The sequence below is a fragment of the Leuciscus leuciscus genome, assembly GCF_965113295.1.
Source record: "Leuciscus leuciscus genome assembly, chromosome: 24".
Taxonomy (NCBI): Eukaryota; Metazoa; Chordata; class Actinopteri; order Cypriniformes; family Leuciscidae; genus Leuciscus; species Leuciscus leuciscus.
Window position 1 is genome coordinate 4,330,955 of NC_138723.1, and position 25,265 is coordinate 4,356,219.

The window sequence follows — 25,265 nt, forward strand, 5'->3', positions numbered from 1 at the left end:
ATCAAATGTACAAGCACATACAACAAGCGCATTTAGCCCAGAACACAGCATTGTTTTAGATGTTTGATCGCATAAAAGCTATTTCTTTTGTTTTGTATCTTTAGGTTCAGTTTTTAAAATGACACTGCGAACGCTAAGCAAACCAGGACTAAATGTATCTTTATTTAGTCCGGACCAAAAGAACCAAGAGAGTTACAAGTGTGAACACCTCAAGTCCTGTAGTGTAGTGCTGGATCTCTCACCGCTGGCCTTCGAGGGCCATTGTCCTGCAGAGTTTAGCTCCAGCCTTGCCTTGATCAAACTCTGGTCTTCAGGAGCACTTGATAATTACAGGCAGGTGAGCTCAAGTGAAATGCTCTCTAAAGCTGTGAGCGCTTCAAGCGTTTCACATTACAAGGCTTTACAAGATCAAAAAATTGTGAGTATAAAGTATATTTAACTTCAAGATTGAAATTTGCGAATTGAAAATACGGCCAATGGAAACACGTCAATTTCGCAAAAATTCACATTTATCGCAAAAAAGTTTTTACGATCGCATGAGGAGGTTTTTCAGGCAATTTGAAAAAGAAATATTTCGCAAAACTGCAATGGAAACAGTTTTTGTGCATTTCCAGGTCACCTGTCGTAGATGACGCGGTGTGTTTGGACAGAATACGAGATGGAGTTCTTTAATAAATTCATAAAAGACAAAAAAATTACAGGAATAATGGATTCTAAACCTCAAATAAATGCCACAGTCAAGACTTTGAAGCAGATATGAGGGAGAAACACCCATATGTGCCGCTCACACGTATAATAAGGGTCGTTCCTCACCATTAATGCTTGGAAAACACACATACATCTCCTTCCATTAATAATAATGGCCAGTGCAGTGGCTGGGATATAGTACATAAACCTACTAACGTCTGTTGCCATGGTTTTTGGAATGATTTTACTGATCGCGAGAGGAATAAATTAAGTTTTAGTCGCATAACATGGAAACGTTTCGAATAGTTTTTTGTCGACACTTAGAAAAAATCGCAAAAGTTTTGCGCAAATCTGTAATGGAAATGTGCCTATAGTCAGTTTAAATGGGGAAGTTTGGCTCCGACATTTGTTGTAACTTGTTACTCATTTGTCAAGTTGAATGGGAGTCATATGAGAAGGGAAGAACTGTGTCTTTACCGCTGGAAGTACCCTGTATCAGTTCCAAGGCATGCTTATGAGACTGACAAATGCTCCATCCACATTTCTAAGATTTGTGGAGCTGCTGTTCTGGCCTGTGCTGGAAAATATGTGTCATCTGTCTTGATGATCTGCTAGTGTTTCGCTGGAACTTTACAGAACAAATCAGAAGCCTCAAGAAATTGCTTTTAAAAGTTAATAAATGTCTCTTTGCACAACAACAAACGTCATTCCTCAGCTGACAAATACAGCAGTGGTGGTCAGTGAGGGTCCAGAAAATATCCAGGAATTATGGACTCTTGACTTTTTACACAATGTAGTTAGTTTGACATTAACCAGTGACAAATGTCAGTCAAGGTCATTACAGCTTTGTCACCAAGACTTAGTGAAAATGCAGATAGGTTGTCATTTGCACCCCTGTAAGGCGAAGATAGAGGTCATCATTTCCAGTTATGTGAAATTTGTCACCATTGGATTACAAATTGGTGCATGTTTTGTGCATATTTTCACACCTCTAATTCTAACCTTCTAACTCATTTCAACATACTACCATTTGGGACACACTAACTTTATAACAGAGAGTATGTGAACTGGGACGCAGCATCGGAGTCTTACTAATGAGCTGTTGTGTTGAGTCAGGTGTGTTTGGTTAGGGAGTCACTGACCTTAGTCAATTGGGAGGAATTTGGTCTTGAGGAGTAACTGTGGTTTTCAATGATTGAAATTCTCAATCTTTCATTATTTTGCATATGCGTTTTATCCACTATAGTTTATACACGTGATGCTAGATGGTCGTCTTTGGCTCTTGCGCTGTGTTTCTGTCTTGCAGGGCAGTGAATCAGAAACACTGGTATCATTAGGTTTTGAGCTGGGCTCTTAACCTGTTCATAGAATGAAATATGTATGGAAGCTTGTTTCCGCCACAGAATAAAACATTTAAAAAGATAATTGCGACTTTTTATCTCACAATTGCGAGTTTACATCTCGCAATTCGGACTTTATTTCTCGCAATTGCGACTTTATATCTCGCAATTCTGACTTTATAATACGCAATTGGGAGATATAAAGTCAGAATTGCATGATATAAAGTCGCAATTGCGTGTTATAAAGTCAGAATTGCGAGATATAAACTATTCTGAGGTAAAAAATTAATTTAAAAGTCCGTCTTTTTTCCCCCCTTAGAATTGGACTTTATATCTCACAATTCTGAGTTTATATCTCACAATTCTGAGAAAAGATGTCAAAATTGCGAGATATAAACTCGCAATTGCGAGAAAAAAAGTCAGAATTCGGACTTTATAAGACGCAATTGCGACTTTATTTCACGCAATTCTGACTTTATATCTCGCAATTCTGACTTTATAAGACGCAATTGCGACTTTATTTCACGCAATTCTGACTTTATATCTCGCAATTCTGATAAATAAAGTCAGAATTGCGAGATGTAAACTCGCAATTGTGAGATAAAAAGTCGCAATTATCTTTTAAAATGTTTTATTATGTGGCGGAAACAAGCTTCCATAAATATGAGAACAAACGAAATGGAAAAAAATGAAAATAATCTATTACATATTTTAATTTGGCAATCAACCAATCATGACCATTCAAACCATGCAACCATTGCAATAGGGCAGCCTATGCTAATGTACCGTTGATGCACCAGTGTGAGTGAAATGCCCATGCTCAGAGGAGAGGATCATAGGCTTTCTTTACTAGTCCGCCACGACTGCTCTGCCGTTTTACAAACAATATGCGACTGCGGCTTTTGCCGCTCAGGAGTTTTTATGAGGATATGTCAACAATAATTAAAGAACTACATTTGAGTGAGAATAAATGGCAGGTCAGATCCAGTTTATTGTGTTTTAACTAGTGAAAATTGCAGGTTTCCTATGTTCTTTTCCCACTGAGGTCGTCACACACAGGTCTCAGAGTGTCCTCTCTAATGAAATCCACAATATGTCACCTTATCCTAGTGCCCCAAAAACTCCAGATTAAGAATAAGAATATTTCATGCACAAGGCAGATTTTGCACAGATCCTGTAGGCCAGTGGTTCTCAGTTCTGGTTCTGGGGTCTCTGGTGTTGTTGTGAATGAATGTTTGTGTTCTACATTATGCTATTTTGTTGATAGACATGATGTCATTCTAGAAAACCATTAACGAAGCTACTCAAGGTAAAAGAAAACATATAAACATGCATGATAAACATGTTTTTTGTCAATCACTAATGTGGTTTGTGCCAGGCCTGTCAGCGAAATTACATTTCTTTAATGGTAATGAAATTAAGATTTAATGTATTATTAATGGGGCTTTTATTACTGAGGGTTGAGGTTCTGTTTGGTGTTGGAACAAAAGGGACAGGGGTTCACCACCATGACCTCCCTGAATGTACATGGACACACCTATATACCCACACCTATACCCATGCCTGTGAAATTTAACGACAGCCCTGCACACACCACTGCATGATACATGATATATATCAGTACCAAGACGCTTAAACCATGGCCCTCTCACTCCCTTCCCTCGTCGGGGAAAGTTAACTTTGACAGTTCCAGCTCTGAAACAATTAGGATGCTGCAGTCTTAGAAATGCTGGCAAACATCACAGCGAAGGAGAGAGTTATCACCAAAATAAAACAAAATGTAATAAAATGCAAATCCTCATTACAAATAATTGCATCATCATCACAATCGGTGTGTGCACTTCAGTGAAATATGGTGACACCCTCGCCGGGATGCAGAACGTATGACAGACACCTCTTCCTACCACACAAAACCAACACAACTTAATGTAAGCCGACACGTCACGACAGGACTCACAGCAAAGCAGATACGCGACAGACACTTCCGCATCATAGACAGTGAACCGCGATCGTGGCCGTCTGGAGACCAACACCTCAAGTGTTGAGGATAAATCACGTCATTAGACTGGCACAGCACAGCAGCCTTTACATGTCTGGAACAGACTGTAATATACTTAGTTTATTTGGGGAAAAATGCACTATTATGCAGAATTGCAACAAATATTCATAATGGTCACAGATTTGGTAAATATACAGATTGACCGGGGATTCTGCAAAATGACTGTTTTCTCAAATAAAGCTTAACATGTACAGAGCAGTGGCGGCTTGCTATGGCTTGGCTCTGTAATTTATAGCGGACCACCAATCACTGAGCTGAAGGCATTAGGCAGGTTTAAAGAGTTTATTTCCTCAAAAACATTTTATATATATGTTGATTGTGAAATTCTGAATTCCTAAAATAAAATTAGAACTGATGACTTTTTATTAAAAAACAATATTTAAAAGTTTTTTTGTTGAGGCCCTCTCTGAGGTCTAGAGGACCTGACAGTTCTCCTCTGATATCTATGTATGATATGTCAATTACTCCACACCTCAAGACAATGTTCAGATGTTTTATTTCAAGACAGTTGTCAGGTGTTTGTCCTCACAACGCTCATTATGCTAATTTACTACTCATCTAATCCCAAGCCTTCGTTGCCAATTCCAAAACATCATTTTAGAGCTAGTAATGGAGGCTTGAGCCACTGATATGATGACTAATGCCGAGTCTGTATATCTCTCAACAGCGTCTCTAATAGCGGAGTTGTAAGTTTAACTGTGTCATGAACAGCAACGTTACTACATCGCCTCTTTGAAATGTCATCTTGCTTTTCAACTGCGGAACTATTTTATTGATATAGTCGCGTGGCAGCTCTGACAAGAAGTTCCTATGCACGTGTGTGTGTGTGTGAGTGTTAGTGCTGTATTGTGAAAAATTAGGATATAGTTTGCCATTTTTATCCTATTATTTGTTATATTTATATGTTTGGTCAATGTTTTGTGTGTTTTGGTTCTTTCGCTGTTGTCGGCTGTAAAGACCTTTGAAATAACTGAAATCATTTGGCGCAGTGATATGGAACGGTAATGCGATCCTGGAACTACTTTAACCGTGCGTTTACTGGAAAACATTTGCACACCTTAGAACACTCATCAACCAATCAGAATCAAGCATTCAGCGGCCCTGCAGTATTAATGCGAATAGTGCGATTGTGTCTTTTTTCTTCTTTCAGATTTAAGACTTTTGTTACATGTTGGTTCTCACCAGGTGCAGATGCAGAGATGTGGCTGAGACATTCTTAACTCTGTCTGTAAATAACCTACACAGAAGTGTATCTTACTGCAAACACTTATCATTTAATATCTTATATCTACAATAGTCAACATTTGAAATGGATCAAAACCTTTCATTAAGATAATACATGAATTTTGAACAATACCCGTTCTTGTCTTGTCTTAACTCTGATGAACTTTTTTGATCCTCTTCAAATGTTGTCTACTGTATATAGTGTTGTGTATATAAATGAATGACAGATATTTCGCATGATCTGCAGTTTCATCCCTGATTAGAGCTGTTAGGACTTCATGCGCGACACACACACACACACACACCTGTCCCGCTCTGGCGTGTGCCCACTAAATACCTTCCTAAACACACTTCCTCAGCTGCTGAAGACAACTGCAGATCAGCCGTCCTCTCGCTGCTCACTCTTCACAGGATCATAAGAAGTCCATTGTTGAAGTCATGTTCAAATTTCAGGGGTTTATGCTCTGAAATTCCTGTCGTAAAATGCCAAGACATTCAGCAGTTGATTTATCCCGGATTCGTCTTGCCTGCAGTAAATTATATCCAATCTGATAGAGCTTTTGACAAAATACATTTTTAAATAATACACAAGGAAAACGTAGAAGAGTGTGTTGCTTTCTTTTCTGAGATGATACTGTAAATAGAATCTGTTTTAAGCCACAATGATTTTTCAAAGGAATGGATTTAATCAGCCTGGCATTCATTACCATAGCAGTGTTTATCCAGCTTTGACCCCTGGCCTCATGCGTTTGTCCAGTGTGTGCCAGCTTGAAGTGGGTAGAGTAGCCAAATACTTGCACAAGTAAAATTACTTAAATGACCTTCAGCTGTTTTTGTTGTGCAAGTAAGAGGGAATGGTTTCTGTGCCGCTGAAATGAGCTGTGTTCTTTTAATGGAGATTATTTTAATTGGTTCAAGGATGGAGACTGGTGTCAAACTGCTAATGGACTGATCTGTGGGTTGTCTTCATTATTTTCAGGTAATTGTATTTGATGTTTTCTGAGAATGTTTCTGCATGACAGTTTCACACCAGTGGGACCCATTTTCACGATCTGGCCCACAAACCCATAGGCCAATCATATTCTGTATTGTCATTGATATTTGCATTCATATGTGAGCAAGTGTGGATGCTAGGTCAGTCGTGATGTGATGGTTTGCCTCTGCCTGTGTGAGTAGCAGGAATCCTTCATTTAGGCATGTGTTCAGATCTGCTGGGTCCTGGGCTGTAATGGACAGTAGCAGCTGCCTCTTCATCTCCTCCAGACACTAACCACCATTGTATAAGTTTGCTCTCCCCTTCCAGTACATTCCTCCACTGTGGCCTAGACTGGCTCAACTCATTCTCAACTCTACACGCTGAGAATAATGCTTCAGGGTGAAAAATAAAAAGGGATGCAAAATACAACCCCATTTCCAGTTGGGAGATTTAGTAAAATGCAATAAAATCAAGAATCTGTGACTAAATTCTATTCTCTTGAAACTTTATTTAACTGACAAAAGGTACAAAGAAAAGATTTCCAATGTTTTCACTGACCAACTTAATTATACTTTGTAAATATAAAGAAATATTGATTTTGATGGCTGCAGCACACTCCAAAAAAGTTGGGACGGAGGCAAAATAAAAGTAAAAGGATTGTAGAATATCCAAGTTGAACTCTTTTGAAAACAGTCCCCAATACACAGGTGAACTGGTAATAGGGTGAGGGAATCGTGTTTGGGTGTAAAAGAGCTTCTCAGTCTTTGCATGCAAAGATGGGTCATGGCTCATCACTTTGTGCCAAATATAATAAAAGAATTGTCAAACAATTAAAAATATCACATTTCTCTTTCACCCTCTACCATATTGTAAAAAGATTCAGGGAAACCAGAGAAATCCCAGTACAAGCCAGGAAATGTTATGTGACCTTCACCCCTCAGATGGCACTGCTTGAGAAACCTTCTCAGGCTCAGGACTGCTGTGGGATAACCGTGGTCACTGAACACTGTCTGCCGCCGCATCAAGAAAAGCAGCTTGAATCTCTGTTACGCAAAGAGAAAGATATACATCAGTTCTAGATGCCAGTGAGTTCTCTGGGCCCGAGCTCATCTCAGGAAATGTGTGCTGTGGTCACTGGTCAGATAAGTCTACGTTTCAGGTTGTGTTTGGGAAAAATGGACATCAACTTCTCATTTCCAAAGATAAAAGGCACCATCCAGACTTTCATCAGCGACTGATGCAAAAGCAAACATCGGTCATGGTATGGAGATGCATCAGTGCAAATGACATGGAAGACCTCAGGCCTCAATCTGCATTTGCTACAACAAAGTGGTTTTAGCCACTCTGTCCCATAGAAGAGATGTGCCTGACTGCCCGTCTGCGGCCCAGATCTGATGAAAAGGAGAATCAGGCAGCAACGACCAACCACGGACTTTCTTACATCAGTCGAGATTGCAGAATCCAGAGTAAACCAGCATGAATTCCAGGCTGGTTTATGCTGGTTAGTGCTGGTCTAGCTGGTGGACCAGTATAGTCATGGTGTTCTCAAGTAGACCGGAGCTGGTGAAGCTGGTCTCGCGGGGTTGACTGTGAGTGGCTGTCTGTATGCAAGCTGTGTTTTGGGGAAAAGCATTGTTTTTGCTTGCATATTTCTGTTTTTAACACATTAATGATGTAAAGGAAAAACAATATAAGATTAAACCATGATTTATTAAAATATATAATTATAACTTTGTAGTTTCTTTTGTTCCCTCTGTTGACAGTAGAATTAAATATTTTAATTGTTTTAATTATGATTATATTATTATTTAATGTCATCTTAAGTTTTAAACAAAGTAAAAATTCAAAACGGGTGAAACGTTTCAAAGGATCAAAGGATCGATGCACAAAACAGTTGTGTATAAAAGAGATTGCAAAACAAAAATATTCCGAAATATGAAAACAAAGAAAAATGCCAAATAACAGCATAATCATAAACCGTTTGTTCAATAACACAGGTTATGAGAAGAGCTCTTGCTGCTGAGATAGAGCTATTAATGATGAAAGCTCAAAATTGAAAGTTGCTGTTTTTAAAGACTTTAATGGTCATTTGGGAATTGCCATGTCAAAACCCAGCTGTCAGTCACTGAACCCAGAAGTGTACATAGTAAAAGACATGTCAGTGCAGTCAGGAGCATGAAATGTAGTCAATAATAATAGCATGCACTTTCAACAACTGCTGAAAAAGAATAAATTTAACCAAAGTCAGAGGTCAAGTGTCCCACTAAAAGTCACATAATGAAACACTGATCACCATAACGGTGACTTCAAACAGACTTCAACAACTTTTAACAAGTTTTGTTGAGGTCTTGCTGGAAGGAATCATATCAGCACCCAAAAGTCCACATATGCTGCGTCACCATCACACCATTCTCATGCTGGGAACCAGTGTAATTAAAAGGAAAGGTGTGATGGCTGTGATGTGACAGCAGTAAACAAGCCTCTTTCCCAACTTTGTTTGGCGTGTGTTGCAGCCATGACAATCCAAATGTGATTATGTTTACAAAATACAAATAAGTTGGTCAGTGAAAACATTGAAAATCTTTTTCTTTGTTAAATACAGATTAAAGAGAATAAACAGATTATTGATTTAATTTAATTTTACGAAATGTCCCAACTTTTCTGGAAATGGGATTGTCGTGCAGAATGAAAGGCTGGTCGGTACTGCGGTAATGAGACTTGTATAATGTGCTACATTTGTAGAGGTGGACGTGCCACTGTATTTCAGATCCATTTAATATTGGTGCTGTAGATCAGAGCTTCTCAAACCTGTCCCGGGACCCCCATCCCTGCACTTATAGACGTCTCTCTCACCGGACACAGCTGATCCAACTCTCCAGCTCTTTAGTACAGACTGAATGATCTGAATTGGGTGTGTCCGATGGACCCAGGTCCAAGGACAGATTTGAGAGGAACTGCTGATCTGGTTTTGTTATCATGTTGGTGTGTGTGTGTGTGTGTGTAGTGACCGTCTCCAGGTGGCAGTGTTGCACAATGATGAATTTAAACTGGCTAGGATTGGATCTCCCTAGTTGCCCATTTGGCTGTGCCAATCACAGTTAGCAGCGGGGGTCAAGGTTTGCTGAAATCTGCAACTATACAGCAAATATAAAGCATATTTCTCCATTGATGGCCAAGAGTATCTGTGTATTATGACAAAATCAAACTCTCAGCAAGCAACCTATGTTGCTGGTACTTCTTTATACACTGTAAAAAATGATATCATCCGTAAATCAGGAAAACTTATTTTTTTACATTAACTAAATTTTACATCAAGCAATTTATAAAAGTTATATAAGATTCAACTTGATATTTTTTTTATTCATTTGAATATAATTTAAGTTGAAATTACTTGTACTGCCAATTTGATTACTCAGGCTGAAGGAAATATTAATTTGCGTCTGATCCGTTCTGGATCACAGAAGAGTAGGATGCAGGAGAAGAAAGTTCAATGTTTTTTTCACACAAATGTGATGGTTTTACTTAATATATGGTTTAATTGGATCATCGAAGGTCAGCAGCAAATACACTGGTTAATAAAGTGAGATTAAATACATAAAGTATGTGTATTTAACATACTGGTTGCATTTTACAATAAGGTTTCATTTGTTAACTAGCATGAACTAACCATGAGCAATACATTTGTTACTGTATTTGTTCATCTTTGTAAACGTTAGTTAATATAAATCCAGCTGTTCATTGTTTGTTCATGTTACCTCACCGTGCATTAACTAATGTTAACAAATACAACTTTTGATTTTAATAATGTATTAATAAATGATGAAATTATCATTAATAAACGCTGTAGAACTGCAGCTCATTAGTTCATGTCATGATTCTCTCAGCATGGAGACGAGAGAGGTGTCAGTCGATACATGGGGAAACAAAGTCACTGTCTTACTTTGAAAAAAGTAAAAGTAATGCATTACTTTACTAGTTACTTGAAAAAAGTAATCTGATAATGTAACTCCCAACACTGATCACAACAAACACAACACATGCATAATCAAGTGAGCATCTTAGAGCTTCTTGTTATCATAAATGTTATGGAGAGCTTCTGTGCCATTGTATACCTCTACAGTCCCAATATATATATCTTTCAAAATATCAATTTAAGGGTTCGATAATACAGCACTACACCCACTTCCTGAGCGTTTCAGATTTATTGATCACTCTTGGTGGGTTTGTTCAGTACTGGATGGGTTGAACACAATTTTCAGTCGCAAGCAAACACTATCAACAGGAAATGTTGAACTTCCCTCCAGCCTCTCAGCATAAACAATGATCTCACTGAAGCTCCATTAGTCTTTCCATCAGAAGGTGTCTCTCAGATAACCTTCCTACGGGTGTCATACTAATGCACTCTCTTTAGTATACATTATTTTTCTATCCCAACACTTTGATGATTACGAATAACTTTTTGCTGTTCATTTAGTAATCCTGACAGTAAATCTAATGCTGGCTCAACACTTATGAGTGAGAGTCGAGGGCTGGTTTCATTCACTGGATTACTCAGTGTTGGGGAAAACTACTTTTGACTGAGGCTTGCCAAGACACAAGCTACTTATAATTCTTATAATTTGAAGTACTTAAATGAACAACTAGTCAATATTTAGTGATTTTCACAATTGAAATGGTTTAACAGCAGATAAGCAGCAAATACTTTGAGTGATGACTCTTATGAATTGGTAAGTATGCTGTCAGGTCACTCAATAAAGTTAACTGACTCATACAATCTACTTCTGCATGCAACCAAATAATGTGTTATGATAATCAGATTGATGGCTCAATTGTAGACCTGAAAAAGACTCAAGAAGACCTTGTGCACGTGCAGTGCCGTCATACGTATGTTTACGTGCCCTTTTACGTCTTATGAATGTGCATATGTTTATTTACATCTCAAAAAAATCTCTTGTGACAGATATATGAGCTGTCTTTTCACTCTTTTGGTGAGGGGCTTCTGTAGGTCTCTGAAGGCTGTAGTTGGGAATGCTCCCTTTCGGTCGGCTGCTCCCTAAGAGCCGTGTCAAAATACTGGTACGGCTATGTTGGGAATTTTCCCCTTAAGGCTCTTCTCTTGGGGCCGTATAGGGCTGAGGCCTGTCCCACAAGTGAGGGTGAAAGGTGTAACACAGCCAGGACTTCCCTTGTTGCCACCCCTGTCCCCTGCACAGGACAGGGGTGTCCAAACACTGTCCTGCAGAGTTCAGCTGCAACTTGCTTCAACACACCTGTCAGTTTCTAGTAGGGCTGGGTATTGACACAAATTTCACAATTCGATTCGATTTCGATTCACAAGCTTGCAGTTCGATTCGATTTCGATTCGATTCAGTATTGATTATTTTGGATATCAGGTACAATACACGCACATTTTCTCAAGGAAAACAAATCTCTTAACTATTGCTGTAAACTATGGGAGTCAGTGGTAGCCTATAAGCTTCATTAGCTTACTATAATATTGAAGGTAAAAATGAACTGATTTGTATACAAACACTTAATTTACACTTTTTTTTAATATAATAATAAAGTTATATGAAATATAAACATTTAAATGGTGGCTGTCATAAAAACCTGCCAGATTTATTCAAACATGCATTAAAAATTGTAATGAATATGTAATATGGTGCATATATTTAACAAAATGCTCCTCTCTAGAGTTAATTTTTCTCGCTGACTAACGAGTGTATGGTCACTGGATATGGTTTTTTTGAGGTAAATGTGACGTTATATGACATTGTTTACAAGCTGTTTTACTGACGTCTTTCCACGGTTGAAACACTGATTGAGCGACTCCTTGTCACATGATACGGACTTCGATAAGTTGTACTCTATCTTTTAACACACTTTCAGAAGCTCATTCATGTTTATCTCGCGCTGTAACTGGTATTATTAAGGCGGAAGAGAAGATCATGTGCTTCTCTAGAGCTGAGCCAGAGCGATCTCACGCCACAGCGACAAAACGCTATTTATGTTTTTGAATTTCGTAAGAAAATGGACGTAATTTGAAATCTGAGACTTTGTTTCATATCAATAATAACAAAGCACAAAGATTATTGCGATTTATTGGATGGGATGCAGCGCATCAATGTTACATTCATTCATCAACTGAAAACAGGATGACTAATCGATTCTTGCGATTTAAGAATCGATATCGTTTCGTAAAAATGAGAATCGATTAAAATCGAGAAATCAATTTTTTTTTTTTACCCAGCACTAGTTTCTAGTATGATTTGTAAGACCATGATTAGCTGGTTCTGGTGTGTTTAATTGAGGTTGCTGAACTCTGTGGGACAGTGTCTCTCCAGGAGCAGTGTCCGGTTGTATAAAGCACCTTAAAGGTGTCGTAGGTGATTCTCTGCAGATTTATGACCTTTTTTGTAGAACCTGAGATAAATTATTCCTGTATTATACATTTTTAAGGCCAGACGAGTAGTTTGTTGAGGGTTGATTTGTAAAAAAGGACTTCACGCCTGCACACATATATATTAAAACGCGCATACCTATGGACTGAACACGTGATACGCATGTGCGCGACGTCGGTGTTTGCGCAGAGATAACTGATAATCGTTTAGACCTTGGAACCTATTTCCGGGAGTGTGTTCTCAAGACACCAGGCACTGTTGTTGTGCGGATGGGCGGCCGGAGCGTGTGGAGGGTTTTCCTGTTAGAATGGTGTCGTGTTAGCGGCCCCTAAGTTAATAACTAATGATCTTCGCAACGGAAGTGAATCAATCAATCAAACTTTAGCTGTACAATAACTTTATTCTAGAGCTGACTTGACTTGAAGGTGACTTGACTTGACTTACGCTGGTTGAAAGTCTCCTCATATCCTGATAGAAATCACTCTGTTAAGCGGTCTTAATGTATTGTTATAAATATATGTCGTCTGTGGAAGGTGCAGGACCATAAAATGTTCGTTCAATCGTTGCGTTCGGTCCGAACAGTCCTATAAGCATGTGTTCCCTGTCAGTCAACGTGTGTTTGCACACCACTGCGCTGGCTGTTCACGCAGACATCATTCGTCATCAGTGCGTTCACGTACGCTGTCAGACAGAGCGAGAATGGCAGGCAAGCAGCAACAGCCTAACTTTCCTTCTGAACCAACAACAGGTGGCATTGGCAAAGCATCTACGATATATATATCTTCATCGGAGCCAAGCAGACTCTCATCGTGGAAACCCTGTCATGCAAGATATATTACTACACACTGACAATTTTTGCCAGCTAAACAAACCGAAAACTTGCTGCATCTAATTCTGTTTTTAAGAATTAGTTTACGTTTGGTATTGTAATACTGTTACTCACTGTACTGTAAAGTTCCCTTTCGAAAGGCAACTCGCACCGCGTCGATGACGCTTTGGGGAACGCCTCCACGCAAACCGGTGTCTGAAACGCTTGTCTAATCACGGCAATCCTATTGGCCGTCGACAGCCTATGGCATCACTACTAGTGCGACCCGGAGCCTGGAGAACATGTTAATAGCTTTTTCATCTTCAGGGACTGTTTTGTCTGTACGCTTCAACCTGAAACTTCAAAAAGGTAATGATGGCTTGTGAAAAACGCTTCAGGAAGTGTGTGCATCTGTGTCTAAGATATTTTACACCTTAAAACTTGTGTGTTTATTGTTTGGGCTCAGAGCACGCACGATGATGAGGGTGAAGAGGATGTACAACCCTAACCCGCGCAGCCACCCTGAGTTGTGAGTGTTATGTAATGCGTTTCAGCAAGGCTTCAGCTGCCATTGGAGCGCGTGAGGAAAGAGACCGCTCATGGCAGACTTGACGAATGGATTTCTGTCCAGCCATAACGCTCCAGCTCTCGTGAGCCTTCCATTCCTGCCCGATCTACACAATGAGATCGAAAAGGCATGGAAGAACCCATATTCAGCGCGCATTCATCACCATCAGTGCACAAACTACGCTGATGTTGAGGGGATGCGCGAACACGGGTATGTGTCGATGCCCCAATTGATGAGATGTGTGCCCCAGATGATGGCTGGTGATGCCTTGTACTCAATGGCGAATAAAAGAGTGTTGCAAGCACACCAGGCTGATCTGCTGTCAGATTTGGACCGCCTGAGTAATCCATAGGGCCCTATCTTGCACCCAGCGCAATTGACTTTGTACACCGACGCATGTATCATTCCTATTTTGCACCCGCACAAAGCGGACTTTTCCCTCCACAGACGCACGTCGGTAAACTAGCAAATGCATTTGCGCTCCCGGGGGCAGTTCAGCGCAAAGAGGAGGCGTGTTCCGGCGCAAACGTTTTTTGCAGGTTTAAAAAACAATTCCGCCACTGACCAGGAAAACCTAGTCTAAAGTCAGTGGCGCGTTGCGCATGTTATTCATATGCTATTTTAAGAGCGCATGCTTGGCCATAATCAATGTAGCGTGTGCACAACGCACATACACTTTGCTTCTCTCATCTACACACAGACGCAGCAGTTCTCATTTTTAGAAAACCATACATTATTACAAGGACAAATATTAACACACGAGGGAAATCATTGTTGTGTCCATGAAGATGTGAAAAAATAGGCATAAATCTAGCTTACACATTTACCCAAATTATTATACGCCACTTTAAGCGAAGCTAATTTGTGTGTTTCTCCATCCCCAATGTCACTTCTCTGTGTTTTACGGCCCTGACGAGAACGTCGGTCTCCTCGGCTGTGAACCGCTCCTGTCGTGCGTCTGGCAAATCCGCCGTTATAATAGCAGTCCGCCATGGAACAAGCGCGCCTGCTCTTAAAGGGAATGTGAGATGTCGCTCTGATTGGTTTATTTCATGTTACGCCCAAACCACACCTATGAGTAATGAAGCTACTTCAGACCAACACATTTTAGATTTGCGAGACCCGCCCACAAAGTTACTTGCGTTTCGCGCTTGATACTTGCGTTTCAGATCGTTAAAATAGGGCCCATTGAGTCAATTTATGCCCTACTATTTATGTGCATGTCCACAGCCTAGTGAGGCAGCATGGCGTAGTGAGTATTGGTTCCCCATAGCGTCTCGTTCCCCTTCTCAGGGAACCAGGGTTACACTCGTAACACCTTGTCAGTGCAGTTAAATCAGTAACATTGTTGAATATTAAGTGTCCCTAACTATGCAAGCCAAAAGGCGACAGTGACAAGAACCCAAACTCCATCAGTGACAGAAATGGAGAAAAAAACCTTTGGAGAAACCAGGCTCAGTCGGGGGCCAGTTCTCCTCCTGCCTAATGAGTGGCCTTAAACACGATGAACGTTCTTGTTTACTGTGTTTAGGTCCCAGCTGGTCCTGGCGTGGCACAGTCATTGCCGGCCATTGGGATCTGTGCCGAGGGCTCATCTAGTCACTGAGGATCTGTCCCGAGGGCTTGTTTCGTCAAGGTCTTTGCTTGCCGTGAAGGGCTGTTTGGATTAAATATTGTTATCTGTAACTCCGCACCTCTCACCTACTCTGTTCCCCAAATCATCACTCCAGTATCTCCTGCTCTATCTATTCCTTAATTTCATCAAACCTTCTAAAATTCTAATCCTATATTAGCCTCCATTTGCTGTGGAAATGTTTCTAAAGTAGAGTACAATCGACTGAGTATCAAAATTATTTTTTTCAATTAAATTTTTTATTCAAAACATTCAGTAAATCAAATGTTTCTGTAATTCCAACCTCTGATGTAGTTTGTGAGTTTTTATTTCCCGTTTGCACATGCATTCAAACTGGAAAGCCATTGAATGAAGGAGTAATCCCGGTAGCTCATGCTCTGATGGGCCAGTGCTGTGTGTGTATGTGCATATCGACTCAGAGTCTCTCTCCTTCTGCATGTGGCAGCTGTGGGTGCATCGGACTTCTCAGGCACTTCATTCCCTAAAGTCTTTGCGGTTTTTGTTGTAAAACGAGGGCTGTGCAGCTGTAAGTACACACTGCACATTATCCCTGTGGTGAATACTTCATCCATGTGCCCCAGAACAGCCCTGAAAACAAACAATTGTTGTGTTTGTATCTACAGTTAATGGTTTGCTTTTTCTTTGGTCCGAAAGAAGATTAGAAAACACAGAATCTAATAACAGCCGAAACATTTACATTACTATAAACTATAAACTATACATTTTTATTTTATTCTGATTTTTTTGTTGTAGCTTGAAGCAAATAGAATATAAATAACAATATTGAATAATTATTATAGTATTTATAATTTTGAATTAGCATGAATTCTATTTAGCTTTAATTTATTTTATTTCAGGTTTAGTTTTAGTAATTTTAGTACCTCAGCTTAAACATGTTTATTTCGGTTAGTTACCATGCAGCATTTGTAATTTTATTTATTTTAAAGTTTATCATTTAATATTTATATTTTATTTCAGATTTATTTAAATTACCGAAAAACTTTTTTTGATAGTTTTAGATAAAAATAACAACACTGTAAGCATATGTCCATTTTTACATGAAGTGCATCAATGCTGTACAGGGCCTCAACAAACTAATTTCAGATCAGTTTGAACACTAATATCTGTTCTGAGATCAGCTTGCGTGCATAATGTCATCAGCTCCTGTGAATCTGTTGCTCAGTGCTTCCAGCAGAGGGAACTGTCTTCTCTTACTAACACTTCTGATCTAAAGCCATACTAAGATGAATACGACTGGGCCTCAGTCAGTCTTTATCTTGTTCATTCAGAGATGTTTGAACCTCCGAACATATCCACACAATCTTTCTCAAAGAAATATTGAGAAAGCAGTTAGTTTGCCGTTTAAAGCACGCACAGCGTGTTTGTTATCCACCGTGTACAATAGGTGAAGTGCAGTGGAAAAGTCCAGAACAAATCTTGACTGATATCACTGTGACGTTCGCAACAAGAGTACGTGGAGAGAGCTGTTTGTCTGACCTTCTGTCATACAGATCTATTTAAAACAGATGATATTGGTGGAGATGTGTTCAGCGAATGCCCTCTAATCTGCTGTTTCACCCACGTCTCCAGGGCAGGAGAATGGAAACACCCTTCAGTCCTATCAGGAAGAAAAATAATGAACTCATGCTTTCTAATGTCTCTATAAATAGATGCCACAGGCCATAAAAACAGAAAATGCTGTTGGATTGAGGAGGAGGAGGAGGAAGAGGAGGGCAGGGTTGTAGAGGCCGGGGTCCTGAATCCCCATAGGGGTTAATAAGAATGAAGAGTTAAAATTGGGGGGTTCCTTTTGTTTTATTGAATTAGAAAAAAAAAAAAAAATCCTGAGTTTTTCTACACTTCAATCTCTGTTGCATTTAATACCAAAAACCAAAAATTATTCCGACACCAGATATAAGTTTTGATTTATTTTTTTACTAGTGTGTGCAGGACACTATAGGTCATTTATGTAAGTGAGGATTGCAAAATAAAGTAAACTGTGACATAATATACTCAAAAATTCTTTCATACAGTGACTACCACTAACATTTAGGCTATACAAATTTGGGACCAAAAATGATTCAGACATTTTGACCTGATCATGTTTTGCTGAAGTGTTTTTTCTTTAATTGCTAATGCGACATTTTTACACACAAACTGAACAAAATGAAGCATTGCTTGGTGATTGGTTGAGCTAAACTGGTATTATCTAATTGTGTAGTTAAATTTAACAGCTGACAGATATTCAACATAATTCATTTGTGAGACAGTCTAACAAAACCAGAGAAATATCAACTAAGTTCGTCATATTTTATTACCATTTTCTAAACTATTGTGACTAAACTGTGATAATGTGAGAAATGTTGAAGGAGTCTGAATACATTTTAGTTAGACTGTACAAGCAGGCATTTTTATAAGTTATGCATGATTAGCTTTGAGGTTGTTAATCAGCACAAGTCTGTCAAATCATTTACTATAATGAACCCAGTTTGATGATTCCTCCCCTGTTTCCATCCACTAGAATAGAGTTGATGGTAAAAGACTCTGGTCTGTCAGAGTGGATCTGAATCTAGGATGGTTTATATCAGGAGTTACTTTAAATGCTCCTCTTCCAGGTTTTAGGTTTGTTTGGTTGTCTTTCATCTCATATTGCCATCGGGGAGGGTTTGTGAAGCACTGTGAAGATTACTGGACGTTTCCTCAGGGATGAGTGGGTTTGTTTGAAGATCATATCCTGTTGTAAGTCACCCATCCGCCTCTTCTTAGCTCAGTAACACACACATTGCCATCGCATGATGAGGCAGCGCAGGTGGTGGGCTTTAATCTGTTTGGCTGCCTTCTTCTGCTGTTTACACTTGTCTACGTCAAGTTTCAAGAGGACGTACAGTACAGTATAAAAGATCCAGAAGGTGGGGAAGGTGAGGAGGTCATTCTAGGTCAGATGCATCACTGGATTCAAATCTGGTCGATATGAGTAACATCAACACAAAACTAAAATGAGTCAAGCTTTTAAAGACCTTCCACTTTCAAAACACTGTGTGTTTGATGTGTGCATTTCCATATTGAGATAATTTGATACTCTATCTGTTTAAATGTTGTTTGTCTGTGAGGTTTATGATTGACAATGAACTCATATAGGATACACACCTGTCTCAGTTGATCATAGGTCGAGGTTGAATTAATTTATTAATTCAGTAAATGTCTGTAAACTTACTCATTTTACCAGTGAGATGAGTGGCAGGTTAGAGGAAATTATGGACTATTATAGAATAGTTTTGTCCAGTGCTCTAAGATCAAGAGCTATTTCTGATATAAATAATAATGTAATGCAAAAGTAATATCAAACCACAATCACAGTCATTTGGACTATTAACAATTACTATTAAATGTAATACTTGTGCAACATCTATTAGTCTTAGTTCTACATTTACTAATACATTATTAAAATCATGCTGACAAAAGTAAAGCATCACTGCTCTGTGAACTAACATGAACAAACAATTGTAATTGTAACTTGTAATTGTTCAGCGATTGTGTTTTCATTAACTAACTTTAACAAAGGTTAAGAATGCTGTAAAAATATAGTTCATGTGAACTAATGCAATATTAACAAATGAGTCCGTATTGTAAAGTGTTAGCGATTTGTGGTGTATTTTATGCCCGTGTATAAACACTTCATGTCACTGTCGGCAACTTAACCTTTGTTCATATGAAGAGAAAACGTCATTAATCATAAAAGAAAAGAAAAATGGACAAATAAGCCTGACAGTTCAAACAATACAGGCGTATTGTGGAAGGGTTTGGCCGTCATTGCTCATGTATTATATATAAGACTGCACCAGTAAAGACACAGATCCCAGTGCTGATGGACCCCAGGGACAGACCGTGGATGGGACAGACCTTTTAATAGCACAATGACATAATCTTCAGGTACCTTAAAATGCTCCTTTTGACTAAATCAGCCAAAAGATGTGAAAAACTGAAATCTCTTGAAATCCTTTAACGTGGAAGAAGTAGTGAATGGCATGAAACAGGATTGACTTGTTTTGTCTTGTGTATATATACAGTATATATATACCCGAAGGTTCAAGGTACCTGAAGATTATGTCATTGTCCTATTAAAAGGTCCCATCCACGGTCTGTCCCGGGGGTCCATCAGCACCTCTATCTGTGTCTTTACAACAAAGCCCTGTATTTGGTGGACTAGACTACATTTCTACTGTGAGATTACAACATCTAACACAAAGGTAATCCAAAGAAGTCCCTTACCAAATGACAGCAATGCAGTGAAAGATTAGCAGCCTCTTTAAATCATTGGCCGATCCTATAGCATAGATAAGCTGCATTCACACTGGGCTTTGATTGTGAAAATGTTCTGGAGTGAATACAAGCTGGAACCAGAATGCCAGAATATTGATCCTGACATTAGGCCCTCGTAACATTTCCCAGAGACCAGACGTCTGTGTGTCGTAGTCCGATGTGTTCCTTCCCAGAAGCCATCGCTCTTTCATTTTGTGTTATCCTGTTGTAAACAATCACATCTCATCGAGCAGCTTGATTGTATCTACGTACAAAACAACTATTTCATGTATTAAAATATAAACTGCCCTTTATATTCCACATCACTATGTAAAAAACACTGCTATGAAGTCACAACACATATTATTAACACGTCAGGACTTCAGCATCACATGAGGCACATCAGCCTTTAAAGGAACACTCCACCGTTTTTTGAAATAGGGCTTATTCATCGTCTTTCCTACATTTAGATAGGTGGGCAAATGCATTTTTGTCTCAGTGCATGCATTGTTTTAGTTTGACAGGGTCGGCGCTAGCTTAGCTTAGCATAATGAATGGAATCCTTTGTTGCCAGCTAGCATGTCCTGAGTAAAAGTGATAAAAAAAATTAAAAACCCCCACCTAATTACTTCTTGTGGCCTGCGTATTCACAACGAGTATAAATAGCGATGCAGATTAACACTAGGCGATTTAGCCAGCTACTATTCACGCCGGTATGTTGACGGAAGTCGTGGGATTTCATGTGTTGCGTGATATCTCTGCGCCCAAGTAGCAGTGCTTCGCCTGTGCTTCCCCCTAATATAGTCCCAAGTCAATATCTGCCTAGGAAATCACCTAGTGTTAATCTGCATCCCTATTTGTACTCGTTGTGAATACGCAGGCCACAAGAAGTAATTAGGTGTTTTTTTGTGTTTTTTTTATCACTTTTACTCAGGACATGCTAGCTGGCAACAAAGGATTCCATTCATTATGCTAAGCTAAGCTAGCGCCGACCCTGTCAAACTAAAACAATGCATGCACTGAGACAAAAATGCATTTGCCCACCTATCTAAATGTAGGAAAGACGGTGAATAAGCCCTATTTCAAAAAACAGTGGAGTGTTCCTTTAAACATCAGCTGGAGGACTGACCTTTGCCTGCGTCTCGCTGACTCCTCACTGACTCTTCTGCTTTATACTTCACTGAAAACTCTGTGGTGACGCTCTTATTGGGACATTTTACAATAAAATGTATTAATGACAACTCTCTCTCATAAACATTGACTGTCTTTATGCACATTTTGAAGATTTGAGGTCTAATGATACTCAGCTGTCAGTAACCGATGATAGCACTGCGGTAAAAGCATCCAGAACGCTTGTGCGAGTTGCGCTAAGGTTGGGCTTTGTTGAGTGCGCTCTTCCTTCAGTTACAACTGTGTTTATGAAACAACCCAAACAACTTCACTTTCAGAAATGCTGAAAGAAAACAGTCCATTATGAGCAGTACACACAGCGTGCCGGACATCTGGACGAGAGAGCCGTCTTCAGCATTCGCTCTTTTCATCTCAGTACCTTCAGCGCATCCAGCACAGGGCTGGTGTTTTACACGAGCTTTCACACTAATCATAATATTTACATTATGCTCGTACAATTATAGTTTTTGTCATGTTTTTTTTTGTGTGGTTTTGATGACCTTTTATGGCGATGTAAAACATACACCTGCAAATTGGCTCTCTTGCGCTCAACACCCACATCCACAATTCAGAAAATATTTACTTCATCAAAGGTGCTTTTCTGCAAGAAAACAAAACGGAGTGAGTGATTCGAAGTTGGTTTGCAGTACTTACTGGGCTAGATGATGATATAAGATATATAAATAACCATAAACATGGGCATTGCAATAGACAAGATCTGCACTGCGCATTAGACCACTGTTGATGCATGTGAAACAAATCTTTCATCAAGACTGTCTTTCGGTTTGGTGATCGTGGCAATAACAACTCTATTTATTTGATGGTACTAAATTATATTTATGCAGTAGTTATAATCCATTTATTCACTTTTTGAACGTAGACCTGAAAATGAAAACTGTCATAAATCTTGACTGAAGTTTGGCCAGATTACCGCTAGAGTGAAAAACTTTGAAAAAAGAGAACTTAAAAAAAGTTATAGAATTCTAGATTTATTGTTATGAAATATGCACATACTATTTTCTAGAAATGTGACCATAAGGGGTAGTGTGTATCCAAGACAACAAATCCAATCCAAATAAATATGAGGGGAGAGCAGTGAGTGGATAATGTTCTGATCTCTTCAAGTTCGAACAGGCTGCCGGTTCACACTTCGCCCCTCCTAGAAACTCACAAAAAGGAAAAGGACCTAAAAACACACTCTTTTGTGACGTCTGACGTGTTTTGTGTTCCTAACTAAATGTATTTGACTTTTCATTCTCGTAGGCTATTTCCTAAAGCGCTCTTTTGACATGATCGTCATGACCCAGAGGATCCTGCTGTCTGTACAGGCGTTATATCCCTCTGCGAGACTGCAGGATCGTGACACCTCTGTGGAGTGAAAGTCTGAAAAAGAGAGAGTAATCATTGCAAAAATGATTTGAGGGTTGCTGTATGAACAGATCTGATCTGAGTGCAGAGATGGTCAAGAGCTTGTTTTGAGGACAGGGGGTTGTTGGGCCGTACGCTTTACATGTAGGCGTCATGTTTATACAGATTGCGCTCACGGAAATTCTGTGATTTCTCAGAAAAGTTATTTGGAAAGTTGAGGTTCTCTAAGTGCCTTGAACCCACTACTATAAATTGTTTGTTCAATAAGACATGGCGTAGGTGAATAAAAGTCACCAATTACGTATATCTTTGTCAATTATTGTTTAAAGGAAGTGACAGCATTGAGCAACGCAAGCGTGTATTTACAACACTGTTTTGTAGCATGATTCATATTTTTAAGCCTGTTGCAAGCCGGAAGGGACCCTATATCCAAATGTTGTGATCTTCTGCACCATCATGTTTCTGAGTAATAGTGCCCGTAATAAAGGAAACCATTTATATGGTAAATAGCCAACGCTACGGTCAGATTCCCCAAATGCCCATGTGACTAACAGATGAAATATCTGGCAGGAAGCTGAACTCACATTATTTATAATCACATTGCGTTACAGCACGTAGATTTCTACCAATATTTCACTTTTATTTGAATTAAAATATCATGCTTGCACTTTGTAGATTTGTTTTTGTTAATGCTAATGTAATGTTTTTTTATTTATTTTATGGTACTAAATTATATTTATTGCAGTAGTTATAATCCATTTGTCCATATAATCCATAGACCCGGAAAACAAATTTCCAACTCAAGCTGTAATAAATCTTGAATGTTTTGGAGCACAGACTGAAGTCTGGTCTTTTTAAAGACGCCACTTGCCAGATTAGCCTTCTGCTTAAGTGAACAAGTTTTTAAAAAGTGAACTTAAAAAAAGTTTTAGAATTTTAGATTTATTGTTATGAAAAATGCACATAAATACTATTTTCAGTTTTTATATCAGGTGTATATTTTCCAATACACGTTTTTCTATTAAACTGTGAGAAAAACAAAGCTATAAAGTTGTGCTCCAAATTTGAGCTTGATATCTCAACAATGAGCTTTTAGTTAGATTTGTTTGGGCGCAGTACCAAACGCTTCCACTAGGTGACATTCGCTTCCCATTCATTTCCAAAACGGTCAGTTTTGACCGCAAGGAGTACAAGTGTGACTATTTTATTTCAGGACCATTTAACCTTTTTTAAGTCATGTCCATTGTTTATTTTGTGTGTGTGTGTGTGTGTGTGTGTGAACAAAAATGAACGAAGAGCACCAAAGGGGTTACACTTACATTGGCCTCATCAGTCTCAATAGTTTCAATAGAAAAATTTGGCACACTTCTCTTTTAGTCAGTATTGTGCAGATTTTTCATTATCTTCTTCAACTTCTGTTCTGTTCAACTCTGTTATGGGAAAATTCATCATGATTTTTGTAAACAGAAAAAACCCCAGTTTTTTTGCACAAAGACTATCAAAATGATTTGATATGGTGCAACGGAATGTAGTTTCCAACGAAAAGCTATGTGAGGTTTCTTCCTGTCACTGACATCCCGTTTGACTCAGTGAGTGTGTTCCTATTCGCTGAGCCTGATCCCGATCCCGATGGATGAGCTCTGGCTGTGTTCACGCAGGTTTGCTCCGCTCTATTGAAGCCCACACATTCCTCTCCCTCCAAGATCACTCAACCGTATCGTTAACTGTAGCCGTATCTGTGACGCATCGGCCTCTGTACAGAAGGAAGGAGTCCTGGATTTCCTCGACCCCACCCACCTCCAGGAGACTCTCAGGATGACTACAGTACCTGAAGGGGCGAGTTTCATTCAACACCCACTGGGTGAAACTGAAAGGTTCGAATTAACCCGAACCGAGGACTGACTTTGAAGTGTTACCTGTTTGACGTGACGTGCCAGTGCTTGTGCTGAGGGAAATGGCTCAGAACTGGATTTGTGAGGGAGCATGTCTGAAGTTACCTCTGTAAATGAAGCATTCCTACCGCCTGATCTCAGATCTGATTTCAGACGACAAAATATCTTTAAGACAAGTAATATATGTTCTGCCATGCTTTCACTCGTTTCACTTTCGCTCAGTAATAAAAAACAAATATAAAAAAGACTAAGGCATTCCTACTTACCGATATTAATCAGCAAAAACACTCAACAAACGTTTATTTCATTAAGCGCCAATTTAAACATTAACATTCAAACATTTCATTCTGCTAACATTTTAAAAAGGAAAGCACCACTAACAAAAATACATATACTTTATTGTAAAAAAGTAAAAATACTTATTTGTGAATGAATAGGCATCCATATGGAAGCTTGTTTCCGCCACAGAATAAAAAATACCAAAGGCAACGTGTTATAAAGTCAGAATTGTGATATATAAACGTGCAATTCTGACTTTATATCTCACAAATCTGACTTTATATCTCACAAATCTGACTTTATATCTCACAAATCTGACTTTATATCACACAATTCTGACTTATATCTCACAATTCTGACTTTATATCACACAATTCTGACTTATATCTCACAATTCTGACTTTATATCTCACAATTGTGACTTTATATCACGCAAATCTGACTTTATATCATGCAATTGCGAGAAATAAAGTCAGAATTGTGAGATTTAAACTTGCAATTGTGAGATATAAAGTCAGAATTGTGAGATATAAGTCAGAATTGTGAGATATAAAGTCAGAA

The 25,265-nt window shown here is 38.9% G+C and overlaps 1 protein-coding gene and 2 long non-coding RNA genes across 8 annotated transcripts in view; 1 reads left to right on the top strand and 2 right to left on the bottom strand.

Moving 5' to 3' along the window:
• Positions 1-25,265, bottom strand: part of LOC309488925 — a 63,122-nt gene that overhangs the window by 12,537 nt on the left and 25,320 nt on the right. The window lies entirely within an intron of this gene.
• Positions 1-25,265, top strand: part of nrg1 (neuregulin 1) — a 90,208-nt gene that overhangs the window by 3,973 nt on the left and 60,970 nt on the right. The gene's annotated exons all lie outside the window — the stretch shown is intronic.
• LOC309488923 lies at positions 11,891-25,202 on the bottom strand. Its single transcript, XR_014202295.1, has 2 exons — positions 13,334-25,202; positions 11,891-13,096 (listed from the first exon to the last, which is right to left on the bottom strand). It is a non-coding gene; the product is annotated as an uncharacterized lncRNA (long non-coding RNA).